A 26,254-nucleotide genomic window follows, 5' to 3' on the forward strand; every position below is an offset into this window, starting at 1 on the left:
CTCAGCTGGAAGGAGGGCCCATTTCCAAAATCACCGTTCCCACCGTGCCCAGCCCCTGCCAGACACACATGGAGGGCCTGAAAGGAGACCCCGGCCCCATCAGCGGGGCAAATTAGGGAGCACTGTTGGTCAGGGTCGGGGGTTCCTGGGGGTGAGACCTTGGTGAGGGTGAGAGCTGGGGCCTTCCTGGGCAGGGGACACAAGCTGGCCTTGAGGGACACGCGGACTGGGCCGGATGGAGAGCAGGGAGGCTGGGCCTGGAGGGTGGCCTTCCCTGGGGCCTTCCCTGGGGTGACAGGGAAGGTGAATTCGGGGAGGGCCCTTTGTGCAGGGGAGCCGGAGCGGTGCCAGCCTCGATGCCAGCTGAAGCCTGGGCTGCAGTAGGGTTGGAGTCCTGGTGGCCGCCCAGGCCGGGGACGAGGGGGTGGGTGAGGGTGGCAGGGCAGAACCGTCACAGGCCCGTGTCCCCAGATGTGGGAAGGGGCCACGGCGCCCATCCCTGCGGAGGCTCCGAGGAGCACGGACGGCGACCCCGGGCCTGAGGACCTGGTCTACACCATCGAGTAGCCCAGCAACGGGCGGGTGGCGCTGCGGGCGGCGCCGGGCACCGAGGTGCGCAGCTTCACGCAGGCCCAGCTGGACGGCGGGCTCGTGCTGTTCTCACACAGAGGTGGGTGCTGAGGGCGGGCCCCGGGTTCCTGCTGCCCACGGGGGAGCCCCGGGGTGGGGAGCCAGCTCGGGCCAGCGGACCCAATGCCCCCGTCCCCAGGAGCCCTGGACGGAGGCTTCCGCTTCGGCCTCCCTGACGGCGAGCACGCTTCCTCCGGACACTTCTTCCGAGTGACAGCCCAGAAGCAGGTGCTCCTCTCGCTGGAGGGCAGCCGGACCCTCACCGTCCGCCCAGGTGCCTGTGCTGACCGTGGGCTTCCTGGCTGCTGGGAGCCCGGGAGGAGCTGAAGGTCGCACGCCAGGGTGACGCTGCCTCTCTGCAGCCACAGGCCTGGGCCTGGGTCCCAAAGGCTGACGGTCTCTTCTGCCTCCGGCAGGGTCCGTGCCGCCGCTCAGCAGCCAGAGCCTCAGAGCCAGCTCCAGCGCCGGGACCGAGCCCCAGCTCCTGCTCTACCGTGCGGTGCGATGCCGGCCTGGGCGGCTGTTCTGTGACTCCCCAGCCCCGAAGGCAGCCCCCTTCATCTGTGACTTACTCTGTGGTAGCGGTGAGGTGACACATCCAGGTGTGACCGTCCCCTCTGTGGCACGCCCCTGCTCTGTTCTAGAAATAGCTATAAATACTCACATATATACACACACCTCCACGTGGCCGACCGCCTCGCCTCTGGCACTGGGAATCAGTCACCGTGATGTCCTTGTGGTGGAGCCGTGTGGCCCAACAAGAGAAAGCTGTCCCCTGACACTGCCCCTCCAAAGTGCGCCACCTCCAGTGAGCCTCCCTGTCACCCGGGCCCGCCATCCCTCCTGTCCCGGCCAAGCTTGGGGTTGCCGTGCAGGCAGCCCTGTGGCCTGACCGTCTCTACCCGTCCTGCTGTCCCTCGGCTGAGCGTCAAACCCATTTCTGGACGACGGGGAATGTGCCCTCTGTGGACTGTGTTCTCTGTGGAGCTCAGGGGAGGGGAAAGGCCAAGCCATTTCTGGGGTGCTGTTGGGAGCAGTGAAAAGGCCCCACCCTTTCCAAGGGCCACTGTTCCCGGAAAGCCCCTGGAGCTCAGCTGGTCTCGTCCCGTGCAGCCGGCTCTGGCCACGAGGGGGCAGGAGGGCCACGCACTCAGCCTGGAGGGAGCCCGCGGGGCAGCCGGCGCTCTGGAGGGACAGACAGCGCAGGCCACCAGGCGCAGACAGGAGAGGGAGGCGGGGGGTGGGAGACAGACGCCTGGGGTGGGCGGGAGTCAGCGCCCTTGGGTGCCGGTACCTGCCTTCCCGGCCACCGCTGATCAGGCTTCTAAGCCTGCTGGGTGTCAGGGCCAGACGCGCCACCGCAGTCCCCGGGAAGTCCCCCAGGTGTCACCAGGCAGCACACAGGTAACAGGCCTGGAAGGTCCCCAACAGCCCGGCTGGACTCGCTCAGACACTCTGGGGCTCCTCGTTCAGGGGCACAAACTCCAGGATCCAGTGAGGGAAACGGGACTACAGCAGGCCGAGCAGTGTGGCTAAATCCATTTATTCCAAAATAAAAGGCAAAATAAACAGGAGTTGCATCACCAGGGAGCCACGACCCCATCCCCGGCTCCTTCCTCTGTCCTCTGCTATCAATAAACAAGTTTTCCAGCTGCAAATAATTATTTGAACCTCCTCCCCAAGTGCCACTCCAACCTCTGCCAGGTCAGATACACAGGGCACCCCAAACCCCTAAAATATACAAAACGTTACACGGATACAATATGTACACTGGGGAATGGGGTCACCCCAGCAGCCCGTGCCCTCGCCTGGTCCACAGTCAGCGCCACTGTCCTGCCTCAGCTGCCTCTCTGAGTAAGAAGATGGGAGCCCCCTGAGGGAAGAGTTCCTTTGGTGAGAGGAACGAGGCCATCAGGCCTCCTCCAAACCAACCAACTCCAGCAGCCTCTGGCTCTTCAATAACAACCATCATCATCCAGAGATTTGAGGACTCAGCCCTGGTCAAGGTGGCAAAGGGTCTGTTTGTCTCCCCCCATTAGACAGGGGTCTTGTCTTGCTACCCTAATAATAAAGGGGTGACTGGGAAGGGGTGAGAGGGACATGGTGGGGGCGGAGACTCCAGCCCCCCTTCTCCAGGCCTTGCTGACACGGGCCTGCTTTTATTTATTTTTATATTTTTCCCCATGATGGTTTTTAAAAATCTCATAACTTCCTTTTCATAAATTTTATACTTTTCATAAAATTTTTCTACATTTTATCCACTTTTTTTACCACAACTTTTCCACATTTTTATCCCATAACTTTTAATCCCGTAATTTTTATTAGTTTGTGTTCTTTTAATAAATACACTTGCATAGCTATATTACAATTTCATAAAAATAAAAACAAACTATCTCATGCCAAGTGTGCCCAGCACTGGCAGAGTCTCAATATCTTTAATACTGTAGTTGTCAAGACGCACAAAATTTTAAGGCAAAAACAGCGCTTTGCAGCAATTGAATAATTTATTACATTACAGGAGCGTCACAGCAGCAGTCAATAATGCCGCTTTACACAAAAGGCTCAGGATTCACATCTTACATTCTGTTCACAAGAGTTCATACATTGGTAAAAGTAATTCTTAGGAAACTTGGCAACTAATGCTATGGACTGGAATTGGCATTTCTTTTTCTATTTTTCCTTCCCCTGGTTTCTTTTAAACTATGACATTCATATTTTAAAATGTTTTAAGTAATTTCAAAACATTAAGATAGCAGTTACATGTTTTAATAGTTATTTTAAAATGACTCTTTAAGATAAAGTTTTGGAGCAGCTATATTTTGGGTAGGATAGGACTGATTTACATTTTCAAATTTTCTTAAAATCAGCTTTGGTTTCAGAACTGATTTTTATTCATTTCTGGAAAACCTATCAGGTTTAATAAAATCCTTTAAAATGATTATCATATATCGCAATCTTTAAATAGGTATTTTGATTCTTCCTACAGAAATTCAAATTTATTCAGTTGAACCCACATTTGAAAATTCTATGTATTTTTGTAATGACCTCTGAACAGAGAGACGCTGCCATTGAGCAGGCCTCTGGTATAGCAAACATGCTCCATTCAGGAGCTGTGAATATAGCTCTAGGTGAGCCCCTGAATCCGTTCATGGTAGATTATGCTAAATAGTGAGATGTTGCTGGAGGTGTGGATGAGGACGTTTGTTGTTGTAATCCTTCTTTGCACCTTATTTTAAAGAATAAATGAAACATTTTTCTGGTTGCGTTTTTAAAACTTTAAAATGGAGGGGAAGAATAGGGGCAGGGCATTGTTATGTTACGTCTGATGCATCAGTGTTATAAATTCAACATATAGACTGACAACCGAAATCAATGGTGGAACACGGTTTTTTTCCTTTTTTTTTTTTTTTGTATCTGTTCAATGAAAATAAGAACGTACAACCCAAGTTTTGTACTCTGACTAGAGGGATTGCTCTTCAAGGTCTGAAAGTAGGACTTTTACCTTAAAAACAACAACAAACAAAAACTATCGCACAGGATGGATAAGATTCTTAAACAGTTTTGTGTGGATCTTGTTGGTGCTGAACTACAGCATAGCCTTATAGATTGTAAAATAGAGATAGTTGGAGCTAAAGTACAGAATGAAAATTTTTTAAACTTTATTTGCTGTTAAATTCTGTGAAGTTTCTGTTATCTAAAATAAACATACACAAATATGAAAAAAATAAAATTCTGTGTTTTTGATGAATGCTAACCTTCTGATGTTGCCTTCTAAGCAAATTGAAAGCTGCCTTCTACTGAATGAGGCAGAGAACAGATACTTGGCTGAATGAAGTACTGCAAAAGACTCGCATGCACTTTGAAGAAAGACTTAAGTCACTGTCATATAATTTCCATTCTTTTTACATTTTTCTTAAATATATGACAAAATGCCTACACAGAGTGATATTTCGGTTACTATAGTAAATGTATTTTCCAGACTGACATTCAGCTAAATATGTCTGTATGTGATTTACTCCATAGGTACCTGATGAACACATTCTTGCCAGATTGGGTACAGATGCTAAACACTATGTCAAGGTCATTGCTAGTCATTTATATTCCTTAGGGTAAAAGTGAAGTGATTTGAACTATCAAAATCCCTTTGAAATAATTTATCAATGTATTAGATAAACCCAGTTTCAGAATGATTAAGAAAAACATTTGCCTGCATTTGCTGAAAGAGTATAAATATTGGGTCCTGGTGACTTGAACTGACTCTTCCAAATTATAGAAATTTATCAACATATCAGATAAACTCAGTTTCAGAATGATCAAGGGAAAATGTTTGACCAAATAATGTGGCAGATTAACAGTGGTACGATTTCTAGCCCGAGGGCTGAAAATGGACTTAAGAGTAACTGTCTTTAAACTGAACTCAAAGAATGCAAAAGCAGTTAAGTTCAGAAATAAAACACAAAACAGAACTTTAAGTCCATTTTAAACCCCCAGGCTAGAAATCGTACCACTGTCAATCTGCCGCATTATTTGGTCTAACAGTTTTCCTTGATCATTCTGAAACTGGGTTTATCTGATAAATTGATAAATTTCTATAATTTGGAAGAGTTAGTTCAAGTCACCAGGACCCAATATTTATACTCTTTCAGGGAATGCAAGCAAATGTGTTATTCCATCTGTAAATCATATTAGTGCTCTCCTATTAATGTCATATTTATGAAAATATGAGGATGCCAAATGCTAAACATGGACATGGTCAGGAACTAGGAATCTCCACTTCAGGGAGCACACATACATATCTCCCTCCATCCTAACAATGGGACGTGTTTTGGCACACAGACATTAGAACTTTATGAAGTTTCAACTGTTGATTCTTTCCCAAGCATCATAAGGTTGTGACTTAGGCAATGTCTGACTGAAAGAATTCATTCATAATGTAGAGGCACATTAACATAAATCTTGCACAAAATATGCCTCTAAATGAAACCGAAAGGTGTAAAAACATATTTCCCTCTTGGTAAAGAACTTGGTGAGGAAATAGAACTCTGTGATTGTACAGACACTTTTCCTGATAATACGTTGACATTCACAAACAGTAGATGGCATGCAGTCCATAAACATTTTAAGTTGCACAAACTTCTCCTTGATTTTAAAATACAGTACAATTCTCTCTACTGAAACTCCTTTTTGTTTCAGCCAAGTACTCTCACATGTATTAGTTTATAATAAGGTTTGTGATTATTATTTTTTGTTTGTGATCATTGTTTAAAGTCCTTTTTATTGAAGAAAATGAAGGCAATTCCTATGTCAGAGTAACCACGGTGGTTGAAGAATAGGTATTAGCCAGAGGAGTCTGGACGGTCAATCAGTCTTGTTGCCTCAAAGAAGCTCCATGAACACAGAGGGATGCCAGGTGTCACACGGCTTTCCTGCACTCTAATTCATTCTTGACTAGAACCTGTATGCCTGTTCTAGGGACATTTAAACTTAAAAAAAAAAATTTTAATTTTCTTTTTTTTCTGGACATTTAAACTCTTAAAGGACCTCTTTTTTCTTGGAGATGTTTTATAAAAATGGATATTTTATCAGCAACTTGCTATGTGAACTGTAATCAATAGCAATTTTTAAAACTGAAATGATACAAAAGGATAATATCATCATTGGTCTCTTTCTGTGTACAAGGCACTATACCAAGTGTCCTAAAACGTTAACTGTTGAGTCATCAATATTTAGTGCCTATCCACTCTATGATACAAATTTCCATTCATATATACATATAAATATATATATTACACTTTATCTTAAAGGATTTCTTATGATCTTTACTAAATACATTAAGAAGAATGCCAACCAGTGCCCTTTTGTGTACTGAGACTTAGAGTCATGTGTTAAAATAGGTAACATGAACTCTGACTTTACAATGTATTATAGATACAAATGCTCTAGGCTAGGAAAGGTTTTCCACATCCACTGTCAAAGATGGGAGCCTTTTATTCCTCAGAAATCATCCTTTTTTAGGTCATCAAAAAAGAGTACAGCTGCCGCAGCTCATGATGCACTATCTTCATGAGCCCACAGCACAGAAAAATCCTAAAAGAACTGCCATAGCACAGCGCTCATTCTCGGCATGGGAACGAATGGAATACTCTATTCTGCACATACCTGCCAGAGCAGGCCACTTTCCTCTTCTGTGAGATTTTAAAAGCTCCCAGAAATGTTATTACTCTCATTTGCAATACACAGAACATGGAAGAAAGGCTGTTTCCAGTTCTCGGCCTTTCAACAGCTCTAAATCTCAGTACTCATAGTGGCATCTTACAGGGTAATAAACAGTGTGCACGTGAGGGCAAAGCACATATTGAGCTAATTAAGAGGTCACTGCGATCAGGATTCCATCAAATATCATAGGAGAACATAAGCAAATTGTATCTGAATTCCGTAATGACTATACATGCTGCAATAACATTAAAAAACCATAGCAGCCTATTCCAAGCTGGCGAGAATGGTTTTGTGCCAATAGTGGGTCTTTGTGTTTGAACTCTCACCATGTAAGGGCAAACTCGATAGGCATGCTAATGATCTATGATTCTCAAATTAAAAAGGAAAAATGCTAAAGGATGCCAGAGTGAACATCAGTGAAAGCCACATGAAGACCCACTATCCTTTAACTTTTTACAAATAAACTATAAATTAGAAACAGAAATCATCATGCGTGGCCCTAACATTCAAATTAAGTAAACGTGTAGAAGACTAACCCTGTAACTTCGGTCCTTTGTAAATTTCTTGGCCACCTCTTAGCTGACGGTGATGTCTACTTCCTCCTTTGCCGCAGCCCGGTGAAAGCCTGGCATAGAGGGACTGCTGCCCAAGGGCCGGTGTTGCTGGCCGTCCCGCAGCTCACAAAGCCAGGTGCCATCTGCTGTGCAGTGGGGTTGTGCTGCACTCTCCCTCCTGCAGGCTCCAGGTTGTCGCTGTCGTCGTCCAGGCTCACCTCATAAAATTCTTTGGAGAGAGGGAGGTGGGCATCTGAGCACAGTGCCAGCCTCCCCTGCTCCTGCCCGCCCACCCTGCCTGAGGGCTCTGCTCACCATCCTTGTCAGCAGCACCGAGTCCCTGGGGGGCTGTGGCCCCTGGAGTGGACTCATGAGCAGGGTGCTGGACGTCGTGGTCGATCATAAGCGGCATCACTGGCCCCTGCAGCTCCAGCAGCTCCACCTGGAGATAGGGGTGCTCAGCTTCCATGCCGGTGCCGGCACCCACGCTCACGCCCACCCCCATCCCCTCACCCCCGCAGAGAGGCTGTACACCTTACCTTCATCCCCTCCTCGGCCTGGGACAGCATGCTAACATCCTTCTTCTTCTGGTGCTGGGTCTTGGCCACTGCCCTCTCACGGTCATTTGGTTTGACGGACTTTCCTGCGGGAGGACAGGCTCAGAGGCTGGGGCCTCTCCACCACCCTGCAGCTCCCCTGCCCTGCCCTGGCCTCCTGCTCACTTATCATGTCTCTCTCTCCAGAGAGCTGGATCAGTCCGAGTTCTAGTTTTTCCACCCGCTCCTTGAGGTCCTCATTCTCCTTCATGATGGCCACGAAGTCTCTCTGGAGCCAAAATAATGGGGTCACATCTCGGCAGCGACCTGCCCCACCCCAGCCTTCATGGCCCCTGCAGGACTCACTCACCTGCAGCTTGTCGATGGCTTCCTGCAGGGCCCGCTGGGTCTCCCCACACCCACACTTGCTCCCAGTCCCTGTGGCCACGGCCGCTGCCTCTGGCTTCCTCAGGGCCGAGGCCACCGGGTGAGCCTGCTGCTGGCAGCACACCTGTTGTTGCTGGAGCTGCTCACAGAGCCGTGCCTGCTCCTCCTGGGCACCGGCTCCAGCAGCATTCAGAAATGGCACCTGAAGGCAAGAAGGGAGCGTTCTTGTAGGGGCATACACAGGACAGACGGGGCAGGGAGGTGGAGCGCAGCCCCTTCCCTTGGGGCCTCAGAGAGTGCACCTGTCAGTCACGAAGGTGTCTGACCACCGGCTCCTGGAAGGGGTGAGGGTCCAGAGGAATCAGAAAGTGGAGAAACCAAGAGCATAAGGGGGTCTCGGAGGGACCACAGAGGAAGGTGGCCCGCCCAGGCGCCTGGCCCCTGGCTCCAGCCTAAGAGACTGCCTCCCTTGCCTAGAACCCCACGCCTCCTTCCCCAGCCTCAAATCTCACGTCCTTCCTTCCACCATGTAAACTGTAGGCCACAGACTGGTGGAAAAGCAGAGGGAGTCGACCACCATCTGCCAAGTGTGCTACGTGCCTAATGCTTTCCACGCATCATCTCATTTAATCCTCAGCACCCACGCGAGGAAAACGCTAACTTCCTTTGGAAGTTAAAGAAACAGAGACTAGAGATGCGAAGTCGTCGAATGGTGACCAGTGGAACCCAGGCTGGAATCCAGTTTGGATCTAAGGAGACTTTCGTTTTGTTTTGATTTGATTTGATTTGTTTTGTTTTGAGACAGAGTGTCACTCTGTGGCCCAGGCTGGAGATTCGTGGTGCAAACTCAGCTCACCGCAACCTCCAGCTCCCGGGCTCAAGCGATGCTCATGCCTCAGCCCCCTGCGTAGCTGGGATTACTGGTGTGCACCACAATGCCTAGCTTTGTTGTTGTGGTTGTTGCTGTAATTTTAGTAGAGGTGAGCCTTTGCGATATTGGCCAGGCTGGTCTCAAATTCCTGCCTCAGCCTCCCAAAGTGCTGGGATGACAGGGGTGAGCCACTGCACCCAGCACAAAGAGCCTCTCACACCACTGTCTCTTGCCCTATGACTGGGGGGGCTCCATGCCTCGAGCTGGGATGATGATGTCCAGACCTGGGAGGAGCCCAGGGCTACCTACCTCTAAAAGTCAGAGGGCAAGAAGCCAGAAACGGTCACAGGACTGTCCTGGAGGGTGTGGGGTCACCTGCCCCCATGGTGGAGCTGCCTGTGGCCTTGCACCTCCCCTCCCCAGAGGCCGCTGCCTGCCTCCCAGGCCTCCCGGATGGGATGGAGATTACCGTCTCCTGTTCTTCAAGCTTCTCCTGCAGCTCCTTTCCTTCCTGCTCCAAATGCAGTGCGCTCCTGTTCTCGTTCTTCTGGACAGAGAGAAGCAATCAGCGGCCACCCACTGCAGCTGGAGACCCCAGAACCTGGTGTCTGCCTCCCATGGCACCGGGAAGGGTGGAGTCAGGTTAGAAAAATTGTCTCCTTTCTCCCACAGCCATCAGAGCAGGGCTGTGGCTCACAGGTGGCTTTAGGAGCCCCATTTCATATACTCCCCCATTTTACAGGTGGGAAAACAAAGGCCTGGAGGGCTGGGGAGGAGGGCAGGCTCCCCAGGTGGGCAACACACCAGCTCCTCCTCCTGCTCCTGGAGCCCCTCCTGCTCATGAAGCCTCTCCTCCTGTTCTCTCAGCCTCACCTCCTGCTCCCGGAGCCTCATTTTAGCCTCCTGCAGTCTCTCCTGTTCCTGCAGCTTGTCTCTCAGGTACTTGGTTTCAGTTTTTAGGTTTTTCTCCAAGTCAGAGTGTCCTGCTGGGGGCTTCAGGATTGAGGGTTCAGCTGAGAAAGGAAGCAGACGATAGGGGCCTCTGGATTCTCAAAACAAAAAAACAAAAAAAAACTCTTCTGGGTGCACAGCTCCTCTCAGGCTCCCCAAACCTGCCCTCACTGCTCATGATTCCTCAACCCCAAATGGTAGCCAGTCTTCCGAGCCACTTTCAGATCGAGAGCACCGTGGGTGGCTGACAACGGGAACCCCTCCCTCTTTCTGATGGGGACACTGAGGCTCGTGGAGATTACGAGACTTGCCGCCTCCTGGCACAGACCTCTTTCCCTCTGCCTCAAAGCCCTTCCAGACACCCACCTCCCTGGGGCACCCTAAGCCACCCCCACAGCCCTCTGATGCCAGTCCTGCTGCCAGGTCATGCCAGCCCCATCTTACCCAGATGGTTTTGTAGGTGGGCAAGGCTCCTCTTCAGCTCCTCGATTTTAATTGCGTCCTGGCTTTTCTCCATTTTGAATATTTCCATCTATCCAAAGCACAGGGGGAAAGGGCCCTGGAGAGAGGGGCTGGTGGCTGGACAGGCTACCATCTCCCTCTCCGCCCCCAGCTCCACAAAGCCCAGTCCCGTGACCACCCCTGGCTGGACTATTCTCATTTTACAGATGCCCAGGAAGATCCAGTGAGCTATCTAAGGAGCGCGGCTGAAGGGTCAGCTCTCACTTCTCCTGCCATTTTCAGCAATTGCTGCTGCCACCGCGCCTTCTCTGTTTTGAGTTGTTGAGCGTATGCGTCTCTTTCTAGCTGAACTTTCTTAAGACACTCCGTCACCTGCAAGAATGGGCCCGGAAGTTAGGAAGGGCTGTCACGGGTCCTCACCTGCTCCTGGCCACCTGGGGTCATTTTCCTTCCACATCCCTCCCTCTGCAAAGTCTCACCTCCGCCACCTGTGCTTTGAGCAGTTCCCGCTCCTGTAGAAACTGCTGTAACTGCTGCTCAAGGACTGTTTCACAGCGGCTCGAGGGCTGGAGGGTGGAGAGGGAGAAGCTTCAATCTGTTGAGCCTGGGCCATTCCACATGGTGCCCCTTAAAAGGGCTAGGGCTGGGCTTAATACACAACTCGGTCAGTAAAGATCAAGGCCCATGGCCTGGATTTTAAAAGAACTCAGTAAAGTTGGAAGGGACAGGCAAAGAGATCAAATTTACAGCTGGCTCACAGAGGCCCAGAGACATCAGATCATATTCTATTGTTATTCCTGTTATTACTACCGCTGTTGGAACCTTTATCGAGTGGGTCACCAGGTAGCATGGTAATGATCCCATTTAAGCTCACAACCACCATGTGAGGCAGTCACTACGATTACCTCTATTGTGTAGATGGAAAACAGGGAGCATTAGAGGTTAGGTGGTTGCCTAAGATCACTTAGACAGAGCTGGGACTTGAACACCCAGGTCCATCTGATCCTCTAAGTCCAATTTTTTTCCTGCCAGGGGTGGGGGCACAGACAGGAAGGGGGAAATTAACCTTCTGCTCACTTTTTGAAAGGATGATACATTCACATAGTCCAAAACTCAGAAGGTACAGAAGGGAAGTATCTCCCAGCCACCCGTGCTCTCCTGAGTTTTTCACAAATCCTTGCAGACATGTTTTATGTATATTATCATAGTATGTACACACATGCGTGCACACACACACACACACACACACGTTTCCTCTCTCTACACAAATCGTAACATCCCAAAGCTACTCTTCTGTACCTTCACTGTCCAAGTACCCAGTCCCCCACCTAGGACTTGGCCAAGGCCACAGCCAGGTGAGGGCAGGACGGGCATTTGGCCTCTGAGCTCTGCGTCCAGTGCTGGCTCCCCATAGCATCCTTCAACTCACCCACAGCAGCCCCAAGGGGAAACTGGAGCCCAGGATTGGCGGCGTGGAATCAGGGGACCCCACCGGACTCTTACCAATACGTTGACGGTGTTATTCAGTTCACTGGTTGTGACGGAGCTCGAGTCCAGGGCTATTTGAGGTTGGTGTGCGCTCTGAGGCACATGCAGAGAGGAGGAGTTGGGGGAGGGTCGGGGGAGAGGTAGAGAGAACAATCATTAGGGTTGGGGTGTGTGGGGGCTGTCTCGGTTGGCAGAGGGGCACCCACTGTGGGAAGAGGGTGGAGGGCTGGCCTGCAGGGTCACTGTACCTCAGCTCAGGGCCTCTTACCTCTGGATCTTTCATGGAGGCACATGGCGCAGGGCCCTCCTTGTGACCACCTGCCGCTGACTACAAGAGACGAGAGTGCACATGGAGACGCTCTGTCCCCTCCGTGTCCAAGCCTCTGACTTCCTGCCCTCCCCATCAGCTGGCAGCATTTTCCGTTCTGCCTCTCGGACCCTTTGTCCCATAACTCCCTTGTGCCAGCTCCTCTCATGGTTCTTATCTCCCACCATCCCACCCTGGGGCCCCTTCAGTGACTCTTAAAGGGACAGCCTGACAGCAAATGGCTGTGCTCATTGGGCTGGCTTCCCCTTGAGCCTGGGGATGAGGAAAACCAAACAGCAAGGACCATTTCCTGGGTGTCCTGGGTGTTTACAGTGGGCCATGTACTAGGGATTAACAAAAAAACAACAGCAATAACGAATCTCATTTCACCTTCACTAATGGAAGTCAGACAACACCACCTCTATTTTACAGATGTGAAAGGAGAGACCCAAAAAGCTCCAGCAAGTTGCCCTAAATCATATCCCTAGCAGATTGAGAGGCTGGATTCAAACCCAGATTTCTTTTTTTTTTTTTTCTAGTTTATAAAATGTGATTTATTTTTTGAACTTTAAAAATATGGAACGCTTCACGAATTTGCGTGTCATCCTTGCGCAGGGGCCATGCTAATCTTCTCTGTATCGTTCCAATTTTAGTATATGTGCTGCCGAAGCAAGTACTCTTTTTTTTTTTTTTAGACGGAGTTTCACTCTTGTTACCCAGGCTGGAGTGCAATGGCGCGATCTCAGCTCACCGCAACCTCCGCCTCCTGGGTTCAGGCAATTCTCCTGCCTCAGCCTCCTGAGTAGCTGGGATTACAGGCACGCGCCACCATGCCCAGCTAATGTTTTGTATTTTTAGTAGAGATGGGGTGTCACCATGTTGACCAGGTTGGTCTCGATCTCTTGACCTCGTGATCCACCCGCCTCGGCCTCCCAAAGTGCTGGGATTACAGGCTTGAGCCACTGCGCCTGGCCTCAAACCCAGAATTCTTAACCAGTACCCAGAAGTTCTTCCACAATCTTAACAATTACCATCTACTGCCCCTTGGACCCCTTTTCCCAGGAAGCCTGGCCAGCCAAGACTCACATGGCATGGTGACTGGCCACCATCAGAAGCGGCTGTCTCAGGGCAATTGTTGTTTCTTTTCTTTCGTCTTCTCACTCGTGTTGGAACAGCAGGGCTGTTTCTTTGTTGAAATTCTTTTAACTGGGGGGAAAAAGAGCAGTAATGCCCATGAGAACTACAAACCCCTACGGTCACAACCTACCTTACAGTTTTTACAAAATACTGTTATACACCACCTGATTTAATGCCACCAACAACTCTATAAAGTGTTGTGACAATCACTTAGTGACTGAGAGGGACTGATATCATGGCAAAAAAGAAAAAAGAAGAAAAAGCAATACTAGACCTTAAACTCATTCCTCTGACTCCAAGCTCTGGGGTTTTGCCACGAATCAGCAACTGCCAGAGACCAAAACCACAGGCAGAGGCAGAAAAGTCACCATTAAGTAGGCAGGAACTGTACGCCGTGTGGTTTAGAGTCATATGGCCTCACACGTCTGTTAGTGTTAAGAAGAGCACCAGCACCTCTCACACTTTTATATCAATGTGTCCCCATGGCAGAAGGCAGCCTTTCTGTTAAATCTGGGAATTCACCAGAAAGAGGACAACCCAAGTCTCATTTCAGAGAGAAGTCTGGTATGCTGTTAGAAACCGATGTGACTGTCATCCCTAAGAACATTAATGTTTTTGCTGTCTCAAGAGACTCAAGGGAAACTGATGCTTCAGAAAGATGTCCCATGTTTATCCCGTGGCATTCAAAGTAGCCCAGGTTGAGATGATATGAGGAAGATTCAAGCTGTCAAGTTCAATTTCCCAAGATCTGTTCCACAGAAGATGAGCAGATCTCACTCCAGAGGCCACTGACTGAAGGGCAGTCTTGTCCCAGAACCATGGGGAATTCGAATATGAGGTGGAGAACTCAGAAAGAAACATGAAAGTCTCTCTGGAGAGTAGAAGCCTGAGAGAAAACCAAACCAAACCCATTCTCCCACTGCCACCCAGAGACACTGTCAACGTTTAGAGCTCACGGGGGAAGTGCAGGCTTTCCACACTGTCAATGTCTATGTTAAGGGAGTGAGGCAGGCTGAAACCTCTTGCTCCTAGGTCCCACAGTCTGCATTCCCCCTTCAGCTGGAAATGTGTGCTGGGACCAGAGGAGCCAGAAATGGGATGAGAATGCGTAGGGGACTGGGTCCTAAGGTCAAAGGCTGGTCTTGTAGCAGTACTGATGGTTCCTAGGGGAACGGTGACATCACTACATTCCACTCCTCCTGGGGACCACATCAAGGAAATACCTGAGTCACTGCTGCCTGATGGGGGAGGGGATGCAGGGCTGGGACCCAGGTCCTTGGAGACGCCAGCCCAAAGAGCACAGGGAGGTCGCACTGGGGAGCAGGAGGGGAGGGCAGAGTCTGCAGCAGGAGCCCCAGGAGTCAGCAGCCCAAAGTCACCCAGAAATGACTGGTGAGGGTGGGGGCTGGGAGACCCGGGTCCTCAGAGACAGGAGCCCACAGAGCCCAGGGAGGTCCGGCTTGGGGCAGGAAAAGGTGAGGTCCAAGTAGGGAGCGGGGAGCCTCAGCGGTTACACATGCAATGTCACCCTGGGGTGATTGGCAAGGGCAGGGGCTGGGCTCCTTGCTGAAGGGGTGGGGCTGACTGACAAGACGTTGGTAGGGGAGCCCAGAGGCCCGGGGTTGGGGGCCCGCCCAGCCTGGCGTGTCTCGGAAGTGTTATGGACTCTGGCAGCGGTCTTGCCGTCGGAGGGCATCTGCGTGCGTGTTACCTTCTTCCTAGCCGAGGCTAATTTCATCTGGCGAATTTCTTCTGACATCGCCATGGTGGGGTGGGCAGGGAGGGGCGGCTGGGGAGGGAGGGGGGGTTGGGGAGGGGGGTCGGGTTGGGGCCACATCAACACAATTCAGGGGAGCACTGATGAGCAGGTCCGCTCTCCTGCCAGGCAGCTGTGTTGACTGAGCCAGAGGAGGCGTAACCAGGGCCGCACTGGAATGTGGAATGGGGGCGTGGCCTGCATGCTGCAAGCCCATTGGTCAGTGAGGAAGATGAAAGGGAGAGGGGGCGTGGCCAGGCAGCTCCGGAGACACCTGCGGCATCCCAAGGAAAGTGTCCCCGGTAACTCCTGTCCCCGCCCACTCGGAGAGGGGAGGGGCCCCCCACTCCGGGAGAGGGGAGGGCCCGGCTTTTGCTTTTCAACTTTTCAATCTACCAGAGCCTGCAGCCCAGTGTTTGGGGAGGCGACTGTATGGGGAGATGACAGTGTGGGAAACTATCCTGCCTAGGCCGAGGCCTCATGGAGCCCAGGGCTCCCTAGGGCCAGGAGAGCGCGGGAGCGCACCCTGACACCCATTGGAAACCTGAAATCCACACCCGCAGGAGACGAGGAAGGGGCGTTGAGCCTCCAATGCACCTGCAGCCAGGTGAGACAGGCACAGGTGGGCGCCAAGCACGTCTCCTGCCTGACCGTCCTCTCCTGCCTCCCCTAAGCAGAGGAGAAGTGCCAGCTGCCCATCAGCCCACTGGCTAGATTGAAGCCACTGAATCTGGGTCCCAACAGGCAGGTGTAACCCCTGACTGTCCCAGGCCCGGCCCAAGGCAGTCATGGCTCTGGTGAGGACCTGGCAGTCAGATGTGAGGTCCCCAAGTGGCTCTATAATCCTTTTAATGAGAATAATTAATGAAATGGGCAAGACCATCTTGCTCAGCCGAGAACCCGTCACGACCAGACAGAAGTCAGTTTGGTTCCAGGCCTGGCCCTGGAAAGATGGTGGACTGGGGGCAGCCACAGTGACGGGGAACGGAGGGACATGGGCGGCGTGGCCAAGGCTGTCAGCTCCTGCAGCACCTGCCGAACGTCCGCCCAGGCCTGGCTCTGCACTCACACTTCTGACTGGAGCCACAGGTGCCTGGACAGTGGCCTGAAGTACAGATGGTGGTAGGAAAAGCACTTCTGGCCACATGTGGGCACCTAAGCATGACACAGAGGGGAATTGTGCCCCAAAGAGACCATAGAGGCCAAGAACTCAAGCAGATGTAACCCCATTGTCCTGCGTCACATCAATTAAGTCAGATCCTGTCCTGACCCTGAAGCTGCAGATCAGTCTACTTGAGACTCATAAAGAAATGTCAGTGCAGGGCAGGGGGCCCGGCCCAGCCTGCGACGTCCAGCAAAGCTGTGTGTTGGACAAGAATCTCTGAAGATGAGTCCAGGACAAGGACAGCTGTGCCTGGGCAGGGAGTGGGGGAAATGCCCAGAGGCAGGAGGTGTGAGTACCTTCAACTAGGTGGGATGCCAGGTCAGCACGTGCAGAAGAGAAGGTGACATGGCAGCAGCTGTCTGAGGCCAGGCTATAAACCTAGGGACATCAGCCCACAGCTCATGTCTAGCTGAAACCATGCTGCTGCCCAGACACCATCCTTCAAATGCCAGAGGCAGGGCTAGGAGGGCCCCCAGACCCCTATTCCCTATCGCCCCAAGCAGGTTCTCATGCCTCACCAGAAGGAAAGTGAAGCCTTCTATGGGTCACAGACTGCCAGGTTCTCTGTCACCAGGTTGAAGGGGCGGGGGAGCTGCAGCTGGGTGAGGAAGAACCCACGTACCAGAGCTAGAGGGCGTTGGGGAAACCGTGAACAGGGCCAGGACCTGAGCTCTGCCTGGCTATGGTGACTCTGAGCCAGGCAACCTTACCATAGTCTCAGTCTGTCACTCTGTCTCATGGGGATGTCGGCATTATTACCTTGGCGTCAAAGTCGGTAATCCGGGGAAACCAGAGTTCCCAGTAGGGACCAAGACCAAAGGATGGAGGGGTCTGGCCTGTCCCAGAAGGTCAGGCTGGACGAGGGGCTGTGTGAAGCCCAGGCAGCCGAGGCCCTTGCCCTTCAGGTTACAGGCATCTGGGTCCTCGTCTAGATCCTCATATGACATCCAGAGACCAACCCTAGGGACAATTCCTCCCAACTGGTAGCAGTGAGTCAATCCTGGTACTCACCGCACCAAAAGCTCTGAAATGAGGAGGCCTGTGGGTGAGGGTAAGACTCTTCAGGAAAAGGTTCTCAGTGGCGAGGAAGGTTTCAGCTGTGTGTTAGAGAAGCCAGAGGGGTAGGTGACAGGCCCCCTCACAAAGCCTGCCAGGGAACACAGGAGGAACACAGGTGTAGTGGTGGGAATGTTCTGGAAGACAGCAGGCAGCCTCCCACTCACTGATGGGACCGAGTGAGGTCAGGTCCACACGCCAGAAGCTGGATTCCACACACAGGTGCACTTCGTTTCTTGTTTTAGAGACAGGGTCTTGCTCTGTTGCCCGGGCTGGAGTGCAGTGGTGCAATCATAGCTCACTGCAGCCTCGACCTCCTGGGTTCATGCGGTCCTCCCACCTCAGCCTCCTGAGTAGCTGGGACTACAGGCACATGCCACCATGCCTGGTTGTATTTTTTGTAGAGACAGGGTGTTGCTATGTTGTGCAGCCTGGTCTCAAGTGAACTTTCCACCTCAACCTCCCAAGACACTGGGATACAGGGACAAGCCAGCGCTCCTGGCTCTGCTGCTGCATTTTGGCGGCCTTGGTGCACAGGAGGCATGAGCTGGGGGCAGAATCTGCTCCTGGACCTTTCCCAGGCTGGCACCCAGACTGACCCCTGGGCTGCAGGAGGCAGGTGTAGAGAGAATGCAGCCAGCAGAACCGGCTAGCCAGTGATGGAGACCCAGGCTGGGACTAGGAGACGGGGCTCCAACCCTCAGCCTAGTGGCCCTGCCAACCCCTTGAAAGAAATAAATAAATGACCTTGTCTCAGGCATTCCTCTGGAGCAATGCAAAACGGACTGATACAGCCTCCACGCTTGGGGTCCACTGGACCTGATCACTCGGGGAATGGCTGCTCTTGACTGTGCCGTTAACATCCAGACTACGACAGAGTTGTTCCCCGGCTCTGCCTCAGTTTACCTCTCTCAGCTGACAGAGTAGGGATAATTGCTTCTCATGTGGGCCACAGGACAAAACAAAGCCCCGAGTCCCACAGGAAGGTAGGTGGGCCGTGTCCAAGGGAAGACAGACCTGGGGAAGTATTTTATGTCCTCAGGGTGGCAGAGGGACATGGAGAAGATGCCTCCGTTGTGGGCAAAGGAGAAGGGAAGGTAAGCAGAGCGGCGCTGGACACCTGCCTCACCCCGACCTCCCCCACCCCACACCAGGCCCATTCCCACAGCCCCCAACTCAGGAGACACTGTTCTCCTTAGGGTCGGCGGGACTTCCCGGCTGAGCTGGGGAAGCTGACAGTCCGGATTCATCAGGGGCAGCACGTGGTGTAGGTGATGCGCTGGACGGAAGTGGAGAGGGGACACGGGAGCTGTGTTGTCAGGTCTGGGGCTGCCAACGTGGTACCTGCCCTGGCCGTGGGCAGACCACGCTGCTCCTCCCTGCCACATGTGACCTCTAATTCTAAGGCATCCGAGTTCCAGGCCAGGGCTGGAGCCACGCTCCCCTTGGGAACAAGGGACACAGTCCACACAGACTTCACCTGTGCTTTGGGCAAAGGCAGCTGCACAAATGAACAGGAGGGGCCCTGCTGGAGAGCAGGAACGGGCCTGGACTACTCAGACCTGCCTCTGTGACAGGCGGTCCCAGCCTGCAGTCAGACTCCTGAGAAGAAAGCTCGCTCAGCCAGGGAGCGGGGGGCGTGGGCTGCAGGAGTCTGTAGCCCCTCCCACCCAAGTGAGCTCCAGAGAAAAGATGCAGAAACAGCTGGTCTGGGTGGCTCACGCCTTTAAACCAGCACTTTGGGAGGCTGAGGTGGGAGGCTCACGAGTTCAGGAGTTTGAGACCAGCTTGACCAACATGGTGAAACCCCATCTCTACTTAAAAATACAAAAATTAGCCAGGCCTGGTGGCGCGCACCTGTAATCCCAGCTATTTGTGAGGCTGACGCAGGAGAATTGCTTGAACCTGGAAGGCAGAGGTTATGGTGAGCTGACAGCGTGCCATTGCCCTCCAGCCTGGGTGACAGAGTGAGACTCTGTCTCAAAAAAATAAAAATAATAATAATAATAAAGATGCGGAAACAGCAGGTGCTCCTCCCAGCTCCAGGCTGCTTCCTGGTGTGGCCTCAGAGACCCAAGATGAGTCAAGATGCAGCTGCCAGCAGCTGGGGGCGGGGGAAAGCTGGGTCCCCAGGGTGGATGCCCAGCAGGGACATGCAGGTGTGGGGAGTGCTAGGTCCTCAGGGCTGAGCCCCTTCTGTCCAGGGGGCGCTGGTGACATGCCTGCTGCTGAGCTCAGCCCAAGGAGTCAGAGCCTGGTGCCAAGTCACCTCTCTGCTTGTGAAGATAGTCCTGGGGTCGTTACCCCTCTGCCCAGGCTCAAGCATCCAGGCTGTGGAAGGGCCAGTATTCAGAAAGAAGGGAACTGTGGGTGTGGATTCCCTGGCAGTCAGGGGCCTTGGTGCATGGAGCCCCCTAAGAGGGTGAAAGCCCCCTTCTCACTCCACAGCAATGCTGTGAGAAGGAATTGTAGGGTTTTGGGGTGTGGACCCTCCCCACCCCCACCCTTGGGACACTCTGGGTTAATTAAGGGCTGACTTTGGTCTCGCCTTCCCTACATGGTCCTTGGGGCCTGCTGGGTCCCCACCTCCAACCCCAGGAGTTTGCTTTCGGAGAGGTGCAGGGATACATCCCCTCTCTGTCCCGATGCCAGAAACCCCACACGACAGCCTTCTTCCTTCAGCCAAGGCAGCTCCAGTTATGCCGTAAGAACTGCGGCCTCAGGGCGCACCCGCCATCACCTCCCATGCGTGATTCAGTGCCTCAGCTTCCTCTTGGGGACCATTCCCAAGAGCAACGTGGAGCAAGGACGGGCCTGAGCCTCCTTCACCGGGGCCCAGGCCACACCCTTCTCCCCTTCAGATGGAGCAGCCAACTCTCAGAGAGGGCATCACGGGGTTCCTGGAAGGGAAGTGAGTCAAGGGAGGACCCCCCGGGGTGAATCAGTGCTGGATCCCCAGGCTCCCCGTTCCTGTCTGCAGGGACCAGATCCCCTAAGATTTCAGGGCCTGAGGGAAGGGCTAGGCCTCCAGGGAGATGGGAAGGGAGCAACCAGGGTGACCGGGGCGGTCCGCTCATCCAGGCCCAGCCTCCAGCCAAGGAGGGATTCCAACGCTCCCACCTCCCTGGGCTTCAACTGAGAGCCATTCCCAAATCCCTTCTCAGCCCCGACAACACGCGGGCATGGTGCTGGACTCTCAGGGGCACGAGGAAATCGAGAGGCTCAACTTAGGCTCATTCAGGAGGCAGAAAGGCAAATTTGATCTCAAACAGCAAAGATGCGGATGGAAAGCACCACGGGGAGAAAGTCAGGGGCACGCTGGGGCGGGACACAGGGTGGTCCTGGAACCGAGCGTCGGTGGATGGGAAGGGAGTCAGTACTCCAGGCAGGGGCGCTGACTCAGAGGCACCAGGTGGGCGTAAGCAGAGGGGTGTTGAGACAGGAAGGGCAGCAGCCTGGCTGGGAGGCATATTTCAAGCACAGGCCAGGGAGAGCCACTGGGCTGGGGCACGGAAGCCTTAAATGGCAAAATGAAGCCCACAGCCTATGCCTTGTTGGCCAAGGAGAAGCCACAAGGGTTTTAGGGCAGGAGAGCGGCGTGGTGCGGTGGGGTTTTATAACGTTCCACCATCCCCTGCCTTTAGGACTCCGAAATGAGGAGTGGGTGAGAGAGCTCCCGTCCAAAGACCCATCTCTGTCACCACACCTGGCCCAGCTCCGTGTCCTGATGTCTGCAGTAGGGGCAGCCCCTGCCTGAGGAAGGCATCCCTCCCAAAGGCGTGCACCACCTTATCCAGCTAATTTTGTAGTTTTTGTAGAGATGGGGTTGTGCCATGTGGCCCAGGCTAGTCTTGAACTCTTGGGCTCAAGCAATCCTCCTGCCTCAGCCTCTCAAACTGCTAGAATCACAGATATGGGCCATCACATTCAGCTCCCCCTTTTCTTAAATAATTCTTAAAAAAAAAATAAGATTAAATCATAAAATAAAAGTTGTGTTTTTTGGGAAAATGACATAAAATTTCCATGACAGCTGAAATTAAAATAGTTTATTTCTAGATTTTCTGCTGTGTGTGTGTGTGTGTGTGCATGTGCATACATGTGCACACTGGTGTGTATACATGTACACACCCTGTGTGTACTTGCTGTATGCTGTGTGTGTGTGCACATGTACCTCAAGAAATACACACCCTGTGTGTACTTACTGTATGCTGTATGTGTGTGTGCACATGTACATCAAGAAATACACACCCTGTGTGTACTTGCTGTATGCTGTGTGTGTGTGTGCACATGTACATCAAGAAATACACACCCTGTGTGTACTTGCTGTATCTACTGGGTCAGTCTGCACATGTCTGACAATTTCCAGCACACAAACACTCTACATAGCCCAATTTCCAGGCAGCCAAGACTGAAGCCGCAGTCTCCTTCTGGGTTCAATTTGAATGAAACTGAATGCTGGGTGCAGGTAGATGCATGTAAATGTAGCCCGGGGCTGGGGGCCTCCTGGACCATGTGTGTCCTGAGCCCCACATGGGACTGGGCAGGAAGTGGGTCTCACCCATGTCTACTGTCCTCAGGCAGAGCCTGGCCCTGGGACATGAGCTCAGTGGGTGCTGCAGCTTTGTTGAATTCACCTCAGACCCCGCTTCCCCGCCATCCACTTATAAGGTTCCCGGGGCCTTGAGACCTCTGTCCTTGCAAGAACAGAATGCGATGACGCAGCTCACACAAACCTGCTGGTGGCTTCCTACAATAAAAGGCTATAGTTTTCTAGTTCAAAAGAGTCTACCAAGTGACTAGCACAGCGAATGAAGACAGATCTACAAGAAGGCACATCAGGAAATTTCGGAAAAGGACTAAGGAGAGAGAGAAAATCCTGAAACCTTCCAGAGAGAAAAGACAGGTCATATACAAAGAATCAAGACTCAGCATGACACCGACTTCTTCCCAACAACACTGGGAGCTAGAAAATAATAGAGCAACATTTCCCAAGTGAGGAGAAGTTACGTGTAAATTAGAGCATGATTTCCAGCCAAACTATTCATCAGGAGTAGGGGCAGAACAATGACATTCTAAAATACGAGAGGGTCAGAAAGCTTGACTTCCCTTCACTCTTTCTCTGGAAGCCACTGGAAGACCCGCTGCAGTGCCTGAGAGAGTAGAGCAGGGAAAGACCACCTGGGGCTGGGGAACAGGAAATGCACACAGCAGGGGCAGCAGGAAATTCACAGGGCGGTGCAGACGTGCCAGGATGCCAGCCCTGCCGCGGGCTGAGAGCTGAGTCCAGTTTGGAGCAGAAGGATGGAGGGCAAGGGAGAGAGGGAAGCCTCCAGGGAAAATACAGAGCCGAAAGAGCATCCAAGGCCTCTTAGCCTTTGGATAATGACCACTAGGCATTTGATAAATTGATTGGAGCATCTGAAAAAGTTGGTAATTGGTAAAAAAAAAAAAAAAAAATTAAAAATAAGCAAATGAAAGAGAAAAATCTGAGGCAATTATTAACTCCAGAGAAGAAAAAGAAAGAAATGAAACAATTTCAGTGCAGGACTTGGGTTAGGGAACAATATTTAGATAGCTACAATATAAATGCTTTTGATTTCATAACATTGTGATCCAGTCAAATTGGTGAAATTGAGGCAAAAAAATTAAGACCTCATAAGGGAGGTAAGCCCTATACTGCGCTATGCCAGGAATCCACAGATAATGAAGAAAACAAATCAATAAATAGCAACACAATCATTCTTCAGAAATATGATGATAGGGCTGGGAGTGGTGGCTCACGCCTATAATCCTAGCACTTTGGGAGGCCCAGGTGGGCAGATCACAGGATCAGAAGCTCGAGACTAACCTGGCCAATATGGTGAAACCCTATCTCTACTAAAAATACAAAAAAATTAGCCGGGTATCGTGGCAAATGTCTATAATCCCAGCTACTAGGGAGGCTGAGGCAGGAGAATTTCTTGAACCCTGGAGGCGGAAGTTGGAGTGAGCTGAGATTGCACCATTGCACTCCAGCCTGGGCAGCAGAGTGAGACTCCATCTGAAAAAAAAAAAAAAAAAAAAAAGACAAATATAATGACAGGCATGGTGGCTCATGCTTATAATCCCAGCACTTTGGGAGGCTGAGGTGGGGGGGGTACGGGGGGGCGATCACCTGAGGTCAAGAGTTCACAATCAGCCTGACCAATGTGAAGAAACCCATCTCTACTAAAAATACAAAATTATCCGGGTGGGGTGGCACATGCCTGTAATCCCAGCCACTCGGGGTCTGAGGAAGGGGAATTGGTTGCCTGCACTCCAGCCTGGGCAACAAGAGCAAAAATCAGCCTAAAAAAAAAAAAAAAAAAAAAAAAAAAAAAAAAAAAAGCTGATAAATACCAGAGGAAGTAGCAAATGAGTTTAAAGTGATGGCCTCTGGGAATTAGAACTCAGAGACAAGAAAGGAATGGGTGGAGGAAATGCTTTTTGATATAAACCTCTTATTTCCATTTTGTTATTTCTTCTTCTTGTTTTACTGAGAATTTCTTGCTCCAGATACAATTTTGTTCTTAACTCTGATGATTTTGATCGGAATTAAGTATAATGTTGTGAGTTCTGGAGACCTTTGTACAGCATGATGACTATAGCTAATAATAATGTATACTTGAAAATTGCCAAGATAGTAGATTTTTTGTTGTTATTATTATTATTATTATTATTATTATTATTATTATTTTGAGATGGAGTTTCGTTCTGTGGCCCAGCCTGGAGTGCAGTGGTGTGATCTCAACTCACTGCAACCTCTGCCTCCTGGGTTCAAGCAATTCTCCTGCCTCAGCCTCTCGAGTAGCTGGTACTACAGGTGCACGCTTGGCTATTTTGTGTGTGTGTGTGTTTTTAGTAGGGATGGGGTTTCACTGTGTTAGCCAGGTTGGTCTCGATCTTCTGACCTCGTGATCTGCCCACCTCGGCCTCCCAAAGTGCTGGGATTACAGGCATGAGCCACCGCGCCAGGCCTGCTTTTATTATTTTTAATCAACACATAATTGTATATATTTATGGGGTACAGTATATTTTTATACATGTATATCATGTGTAATAATCAAATCATAATTAGAATCTCCACCACCTCAGACATTTATTATTTCTTTGTTCTGGGAGCGTTCAAAATCCACTCTTCTAGCTATTTAAAAATATATAATAAAACCTAATTAATTATAGTCACCCTATAGTGCTATAAAGACACCAGAACTGTTCCTCCTATCTAGCTGTACTCCGTTTTTTGGTTTGTTTTTTTCCCCGGGCAGAATCTCAATCTGTCCGCATGGCTGGAATGCGGTTGTGCAATCGCAACTCACTGTAGCCTTGACCTCTTGGGCCCAAGCGATCCTTCCACCTCAGCCGCCCAAGTAGCTGGGACCACAGGCATGCAACCACCATGCCTGGCTAATTTTTCTTTTTTTTTTTTTTTTTTTTTGTAGAGATTGGATCTCCCTATGTTGCCCAGCCTTGTCTCAAACTCCTGGATCAAGTCATCCTCTCAAAGTACTAGGACTACAGGCATGAGCCACTATCCTCAGCCATGTGCTCTTGTATCTGTTAACCTATTGGCCAACCTTTGGCTACCCTCTTCCCCTTACCCTTCCTCACCTCTAGTAAACACTATTCGAAGCAAACAGATCTTAAATGTTCTTAACACGAAAACAATAATAATAAATGTATGTGAAGTGATTAAAATGTTAATTAACTTGATTTAATCATTATACAATGTTCGCATGTATCTAAACATCACACTGAACACCATAAATATAAACAATTTTTAGTTGTCAATTATACTTTAATAAAAATGAGGGAAGAATTGAATATAATGTTAAGACCAAAAAAATTGCAAAACCTAAAATAATTAATAATCTAGTTCAGACTAGCCTTTTGCAGATGAGGTCAGTGAAGTACAGAGAGGTGAACCGACTTGTCTGATCTCACGCAGCAAGTCACGGGCAGAACTTGACCTGAAATCCAAAGCCAAGTGTTGTCTGTTACCGCCAGGTCCTTCAGTCCAGCCCTCCCGGATCTGCCTTGGGAATCAGCACTGGCGACAAAGGGAATAGAGAGGAACATCCCTAGCGCTCTCCACTCAGATTGACATTCACACTGAGCCAGGGCGGCCGCAAGAAACAGTGCAAGTCCCAAGAGTGCTCACCCCAACCCTTTTCCCCGCCCCGTCCTCTCTCATAACCAACTTCAGCTGAAAGGTCTGCGAAGAAAGGGGAGTCTTACAGACTCTCACCGGGTGTAAATGACTTCCACTGTGAATTTTATTTTATCGAGACATAACTCCAACAGTTTGACGGCTAGGAGGGCAGGCGGTCGGATGAAGACAGAGGCGAAACTGCCTAGGGGTCACGCAGAAAGTGGAGGCCCCGAGGCCCTGAGTAATTTCATAAAGAAGACTTCAGGAAATTCCGGCACCGTGGTTTCTCATCTGCACGACCCGGGACCCACAGGGCCCCACGTTCTGACAGATGTTGTTTATCAGACAAATTGCACTCCCTCGTGCTTCGTTCATGTTCCTTGGAGAGCTCCCAGGTCACACAGAATTGAGATAATCTCCCGACCTCGCTGCCACGCTCACAGACACTCATGTTTTGGTTTGCAATGTAGTCTTACACGGATCAGTATTAGATGTTCATGGTGCTCTTTGCATTTTGCAACTATTCCTCAAGCTGGAGATCCTAAAAGAGCACTAGCCTTAGACCCCT

The 26,254-nt window shown here is 50.9% G+C and overlaps 1 non-coding gene and 1 pseudogene across 1 annotated transcript; one reads left to right on the top strand and one right to left on the bottom strand.

Annotated features, from left to right (window-relative positions):
* Positions 1 to 11,291: 11,291 nt before the first annotated feature.
* On the top strand, positions 11,292 to 12,081 carry LOC141583955 (uncharacterized; annotated as a pseudogene).
* Positions 12,082 to 12,972: 891 nt separating this feature from the next.
* Positions 12,973 to 13,079, bottom strand: LOC141584094 (U6 spliceosomal RNA). Its single transcript, XR_012517064.1, has one exon. It is a non-coding gene; the product is annotated as a U6 spliceosomal RNA (small nuclear RNA).
* Positions 13,080 to 26,254: the final 13,175 nt, after the last annotated feature.

This window comes from Saimiri boliviensis, chromosome 3, assembly GCF_048565385.1.
Source record: "Saimiri boliviensis isolate mSaiBol1 chromosome 3, mSaiBol1.pri, whole genome shotgun sequence".
NCBI lineage: Eukaryota > Metazoa > Chordata > Mammalia > Primates > Cebidae > Saimiri > Saimiri boliviensis.